At 44.2% G+C, this 7075-nt stretch overlaps 1 long non-coding RNA gene across 2 annotated transcripts in view; it reads right to left on the bottom strand.

The window, feature by feature from the left end:
• Window positions 1-430: 430 nt before the first annotated feature.
• LOC125484529 overlaps window positions 431-7075 on the bottom strand; it is a 7414-nt gene continuing 769 nt past the window's right edge. For both annotated transcript variants that reach the window (XR_007263354.1, XR_007263353.1), the window contains exons 2-3: window positions 6246-6309; window positions 431-4802 (exon numbers count right to left, since the gene is read on the bottom strand). This is a non-coding gene — a long non-coding RNA (uncharacterized LOC125484529). The remainder of the gene's footprint in view (window positions 4803-6245; window positions 6310-7075) is intronic.

The following is a 7075-nucleotide window of genomic DNA, read 5'->3' as shown; positions in this document are numbered from 1 at the left end:
GTCTAGGTCTGGGGCTACAGTGTACGAAGAACATGATAGCATCAGAGACAGTGAAGTAAAGAATTGAGAGATTAGGTTGCGGGGTGTGGAATTTCAATTATGAATAGAGACTGGAGAAGCTGGGAAATCATGAGAGCATCAGCTCGGTCAGCAGTCACCTGCATCCGCATTGGGATCCTACCAAATAACTTAGATCTTCAACTCAAAGGACAAGCAAGATTATCCTAGACTCATCCCTTTACTATGCTGGCATAACAAATCTCATTAAATTCTAAAATGGGATATATTCACCAATCCTGTGTTGTCAACAGGTCCAACAATGGAGAAAGGGCTCATCAAACTGCATTTCTATGATGCTTTTCAGAATGGTTGGGAGCCACGTTCATTCTGGAAGAGGGGGTTCCTATCTTCCAGATTTATTATAACTCAGAAGATTGAGGTTTATTCTTGGTGTCATGATGCAGTGGCTTTTACAAGGGTCATTTTACAAGCCACTGTTGTAAATCAGAAAATATGGCAAGAGCTCTGCACACAGCCATGTGACAATGACATTGGTCGAGAGGTAAAGATTGCTCTGGGAACTAGGAAGAAACCCTCAGCTTTTTTGTAAAATCTGTCAAACAAGACAAAAATCTATTTCAAGACTCAGCCACCTTCCCAACCAGAACTAGTTATGCAGTGCCATTCCTGGGTGCCTTCCAGCACTATTTTGTTTGACTTGATTTATTGTCATGTGTACCTAAGTACAGTGAAGTTTTCTTGCAAGCAGTACAGGCAGATTTAAAGTTTTGGCAAAGATCTGTAGCTTGGTTTGTGGATGAGGTTGTTGACTTGGTCCCTGAGCTGGCTTGTTTTTGTTCAAAAACAAGCCAGCTTGGCAAATAAGTCAACAACCTCAGTACAGGCAGATCATACGGTGAACAAAAATCTTGGACAGAGTAAGGCATACATCTTATACTGTATGTGAGACAAGATCAACATTAACAAGACCAGCATTATTTGAAGTTACAGAGTCCATTCATCAGTATAACGACAGAAAGGAAGAAGCTGTTCTTGAACCTGCTGACGCATGTTCAAGCTTCTGTATCCTCTGTCTGACGGAAAAAGTTGTAGGAAAGCATTACCAGGATAGGATGGGTCTTCAGTAATATTGGCAGCCTTTCCATGGCATGTAAACTGAGTCCGTGGATGAGAGGTTGGCCTCCGTGATGGTCTGGGCTATGCACACGAACTTTTGTAGTTTCTTACATTCCTGGGCAGAGCAGTTGCCGTACCAGGCAATATTGCACCCGGACAGTATACTCTCTATGGTGTACCTGTAAAAGTTGGCAAGGGTCCTTATGGACATGCCTAATTTCCTGAGCCGCCTGAGGAGAGGAGGCACTGTTGTGCCTTCTTGATCGCCACATCTACATGGGAAGCCCAGGGCAAGTTGTTGGTCTCTACACACTGAACCTCTGCTCCGTTGATGTTGATGGTGGCGGGGTGGGGGGGTGGTGTTCTTTTCTTTCTGAAGTCAATGATCAGTTCTTTACTTTTGCTGACATTGCGAGAGAGGTTGTTATTACTGCACCACATCACCATGCCCTCTATCCCCTTCCTGTATTCTGACTCATCATTGTTTGATATTCGTCCTACCACGATAGTGTCGTCAACAAACTTGTAGATGGAGTTTGTACGAAATTTGGCAACAGAGTCGTGGGTGTACAGGGAATACAGTAGGGGGCTGAGAACACATCTTGGGGGTGCACTAGTGTTGACTGTTATTGTGGAAGAGGTGTAGTTGTCTATCTTCTTTAATTGTGGTCTGTGGGTCAGGAAGCTGAGGATCTAGTTGCGGAGGGCAGAGCTGAGACCATGAGGCCATAAGACATAGGAGCAGAAATCAGGCCATTCAATCATGGCTGATAAGTTTCTCAACCCCAACCTCCTGCTTTCTCCCCATAACCCTTGATCCTCTTGACAATCAAGAACCTGTGTATCTCTGCCTTAAAAATACGGAATGACCTGGCCTCCACAGCCTTCTGTGGCATTGAATTCCATAGATTCACCTCTCTCTGGCTGAAGAAGTTTCTCCTTATCTCTGATCAAAAGGTCTTCCCTTACTCTCAGGCTGTGCCTTCAAGTCCTAGTCTCTCCTCCCATTGGAAACACCTTCTCTACGTCCACTCTGTTCAGGCAATTCAATATTCCATAAATTTCAATTAGATTCCCCCTCATCCTTCTAAACTCCATTGAGTACAGACCCAGAGTCCTCAAACATTCCTCATACATTAAGCTTTTCATTCCTGGGACCATTCTTGTGAACCTCTGCTGAACCCGCTCCAGGGCCAGTACATCTTTCCTGAGATATGGGGCACAAAACTGCGCACAATACTCCAAATGTGGCCTGACCAAGGCCTTATAGAGCCTAGGAAGTACATCCCTGCTTTTATATTCAAGCCCCCTCAAAGTAAATGCCGAATTTGCATTTGCCTTCCTAACTATTGACTCAACTTGCAAGTTTACCTTGTGAGAATCCTGGACTAGAACTCCCAAGTCTCTGCGCTTCAGACTTATGAATTTTCTTCCCATTTAGAAAATAGTCCATGCTTCTTTTAGTCTTACCCAAGTGCATGACCTCACACTTTCCCACATTGTACTCCATCTATCACTTCCTAACCTGTCCAAATCCTTCTGCAGCTTCCCTGTCTCCTCAATACTATCTGTCCCTCTACCTATCTTTGTATCGTCTGCAAACTTAGCCTTAATGCCCTCCGTTCCTTCATCTAGATCATTAATGTATAAAGTGAAAAGTCGTGGTCCCAACACTGACCCTTGCGGAACACCACTTGCCACTGGCTGCCATCCTGAAAAAGACCATTTTAACCCCACTCTCTGGCAGAAAGCAATCTTCTATCCATGCTAGCACTTTGCCTCTAACACCATAGGCCCTTATCTTAGTCAGCAGCTTCCTGTGTGGCACCTTATCAAAGGTCTCCTTGAAGTCCAGGTAGATAACATGCATTGGCTCTCCTTCATTAAACCTGCTTGTTACTTCCTCAAAGCATTAACAAATTTGTCAGACATGACCTCCCCTCGATGAAGCCATGCTGACTTTGCCTTATTTTATCATGCACTTCCAAGTATTCAGAAATCTCATCCTTCACAACGGACTCTAAAATCTTACCCATGGCCGAGGTTAGCCTCATCGGTCTGTAATTTTCAGTCTTTTGCCTTACTCCCTTTAAAAACAGGGGTGTCATGTTAGCGATTTTCCAGTCCTCTGGGACTCTCCCTGACTCTAGTGATTCCTGAAAGATCACCAATAATACCTCCACTACCTCTTCAGCTATCTCCTTAAGAACTCTAGGTGTAAGTCCATCTGGTCCTGGTGACTTATCCACCTTCAAGCCAGTACTTCGAGCAACTTCTCCTTGGTGACGGCCACCATATTCAGCTCTGTCCCCTGGCCCTTGAATTTTTGGGATATTACTCGTGTCTTCCAATGTGAAGTAACACAGTAATTATTCAGTTCCTCAGCCATTTCCTTCTTCCCCACTATCTCTCCAGAATCATTTTCCAGCACTCCAATGTCCACTTTTGCCTCTTTTTTTGCCCTTTATATATCTAAAGAAACTCTTATAGTCCTCCTTTATATTACTGGCTAGGTCACCCCCATATTTAATCTTCTTCCTCCTTTTTTTTTTGTTGGCCTTTGTAAGCTTCTCAATCCTCTGGTTCCCCACTGCCCTTCACCACATTATATGCTTTCTCTTTTGCTTTTATGCTATCTCTGACCTCCCTAGTCAGCCATGGTTGCCTCATCCTCCCTATACGCTGCTTATTTTTCCTGGGGATGAATTTTTGCTGTATCTCCTGAATTACTCCTAGAAACTCCTGCCATTGCGGTTCCACTGTCTTTTCTGCTAGGCTCCTCTCCCAGTCAATTCTGCCCAGCTCCTCCCTCATGCCTCTGTAGCTGCCTTTATTCACTTGGATCTCTGAGTTTTGAGATCAGTTTGGAGGGGATAATGGTGTTGAAGGTGAAGCTGTAGTTGTTGAGCTGGAGTCTAACGTAGATGTCCTTGCTGTCCAAATGTTTCAGGGATGAGTGCAGGGCTAGGGAAACGGCATCTGCTGTGGACCCATTAGGTCGGTGGGCAAATTGTAGGGGATCAAGGCGGGCTGGGAGACTGGAGTTGATGTGGGCCATGACCAGCCTCTCAAAGCACTTCATGATTATGGAGGCCAGAGCCACTGGACGGTAGTCATTAAAGCATGTTGCATGTGCTTTCCTAGGTACTGGGATGATGGTCTTCTTGAAGCAGCTGAGGACTATTTATCCATAGATCCAAGTCACCACGTTACTCTTTAGACTTGTGTTTCCAACTCAGAGACTGACCAACAAGGACAACTCTTATCATTGTCCACACATTCAATTCCCCTGGCCAGTTTGTTAGCTTCCTTTGCTAATACCATGAGAACAACTTTCAAAGGGACTCTGGCACCTTGCTCACACCTTCAAGAGTTGTGGTTGATTCAGAAAACAAAAACTAAAAGTTGTCTTTAACATGCTGTAAAGCATGGTCTTCAGAGGGAGTGGGTGATGTTGATGGGCTGTTACTCCTGGTCATGGGAGACATGTGCTCATGATCCCCAGGCCCAGATACAGGGCTATTTGCTCTGTCCCACTGCTGGAGCAGATCTCTTGGATGGGTGAAAGGAGCCTCCTCCTGCCTTCTGGTCTTAAGTTCACATTGTGACACGGGGAGTGTAAGACTTATACGTGAACAGTGCACTCGATCATGTCCACTCCTCTCCTTTACACAAAAAGAACAAAGAACAATGAAGAAATAACTTAATGGATGTGAAAGGGAAGCGTTGATGGGGACAGAGAGGGCGTGAAGAAATAGGCAAACTGTGACAGAAGTAATGGGGACTTGGTGCGAGAGATCTATTTTCTAAAGAACAAAGATTAGTAACTCTGGTGTTCAGTGATTAAATAAGGCCAGTGGAGAAGCAAGATGAAGATAAACTAATGAAGGAAGGAAATAACTAAAAAGCACAGAAAATATCAATGATGTAAGTTTTAAATTTAAAGCAGGAGGGAGACATTGAATACATAATGAGAACACCAAAACTATTTATTCCACGGCATTGTGTTAACTCAACATTATAATTACACAATTCCCTGCCCCATTGATGGTCTGTAACTGCAAAATCAAAAAAAAAATCTTTTTAGGAAAAACTTCCATCTCACCGAGGAGGCATCAGGCCATTGTAATGCTCTGAAGTCTAGTTGGGCCTGATTCAGGCAAATGGGGTAAACTGTATATGGTTGAACCTGGTACAAGTTTATGAAACCTAGTTGGGCCTAGTTCAGCCAAGCTCCAGCTAGTGAAGCCTACTTTAGCTTAGCTCAGCCTGCGTCTTTCAAGTGATACGTGTATTGATTTGCCACAAAATACACACACAAAGGCACATAAAGCAGAGATGGAGATCATACAGTTATGGTATGCTGGCCAGTACATGAAGGACACAACTGCATTTCTCCAAAAATCGTCCTTTTTAAGACCAACAAAAAAATCTGCTCTAAACTCTGCAAACACTTGACAGGTGTACTAAGTTGTACCATAACAGTTTAGGCAATCCACATGTTTTGGAAAAGTCAATTTGCTCTCTCTTTCAATGTTAACAGCTACACCATAAAGACAAAGCAGGATCTGATCCACGTTACCACCAAAACTTGATCAATTCTTTGTCAGACCACACCAGAATCTAGTGATAACCACAAACCCATTGTCGATTGTCAGAAAAATCCATCTGGTTCACTAGTGTTCTTTAGGGAAGGGAACTGCTATCCTTACCGGGTCTGGCCTACAGGTGACTCCAAACCCACATATGGTTGACTCAACTGCCCTCTGGGCAATTAGGGATGGGCAATAACTGCTGCCTAAAAACGATACCTTCATCCCTTCAATGAAAAAAGAAAAAACAACAGATGTCTGCTGCATAAAGCTTCATGGAGTATGAGGATATTCTGCATACAGGAAACCAGGCTAACTAAAAAGGACAGAAAAATTATTAACTTCCACATTCCATGATAGGGAAATGAAGACAGATCAAACACACGTAAGGCAGGGGAAGGCTGAAGCAGATGAATCACGACAGCATCGTTGAAAGTGAGAGGGAAAGGTCAGTAGATTAAAAACATATAGGAAGGGCACAGAGAGTCAATACACAGTAGAGGAACTACCACTCACCTCACCGAGAAGACTCCAGGAAGCATGGCATAACTCCAGTTCACTCATACAGTAAACAGTGCGCCTGCAAGTCCGAAGCAAACATCATACGGTCAATTACTGTTCACTCTACAGCTGTATACACTTTTAACACTGTAGCACAATCATGGAGCAGGACAAGCTCCATCACTAGACAACAAAATACTCTACAGAAAGTGCAAACAACTCCACAACACCCCAGTTCAACAACTTCCATCCCCGAACTCCTACTCAACCAGCTCCATTGCCGAAAACCCCCTTCAACCAGCTCCATTACCGCACTCTGTATCATCCAACAATCCCCTGTACAACCGCTTTCCACCTGTACAAAATCAGTTCCATTGCCCTTATCCCCCCACACAAACTGCTCCATCACATCCATACCCGCTTCCTGTACAATCAGCTCTGTTCACCTCCTCACTGCCCTGTACACCAGCTCCAATCCCTCCTCCATCCTGTAAAACCAGCTCCATCCTAACTGTGTAGAAACTAAAAGAACTGCAGATGCTGTAAATCAGTAACAAAAACAAAGTTGCTGGGAAAAGCTCAGCAGGTCTGGCAGCATTTGTGAAGGAAAAAACAGCGTTAACGTTTCGGGTCCGGTGACCCTTCCTCAGAACTGATAGTGGCTGAGAAAACGTCAGTTTATATGCAGAAAATAGGGAGGTGGGTGGGGTAGGGAGTAAACGATAGGATAGGGCCCAAAGAGAGAGAAAGACAGTTGGACAGACAAAGGAGTTGCTAACGATCAGGCTGGGAGGGTGAATAGTTGTAAATGGGGACTGTTAGTGACTAACAACAGGGGGTGTGTA

Source organism: Rhincodon typus, chromosome 12 (assembly GCF_021869965.1).
Source record: "Rhincodon typus isolate 14 chromosome 12, sRhiTyp1.1, whole genome shotgun sequence".
Taxonomy (NCBI): domain Eukaryota; kingdom Metazoa; phylum Chordata; class Chondrichthyes; order Orectolobiformes; family Rhincodontidae; genus Rhincodon; species Rhincodon typus.
Note: the sequence above shows the minus strand (reverse complement) of the source record. Positions and strands in the feature narration are given on the sequence as shown.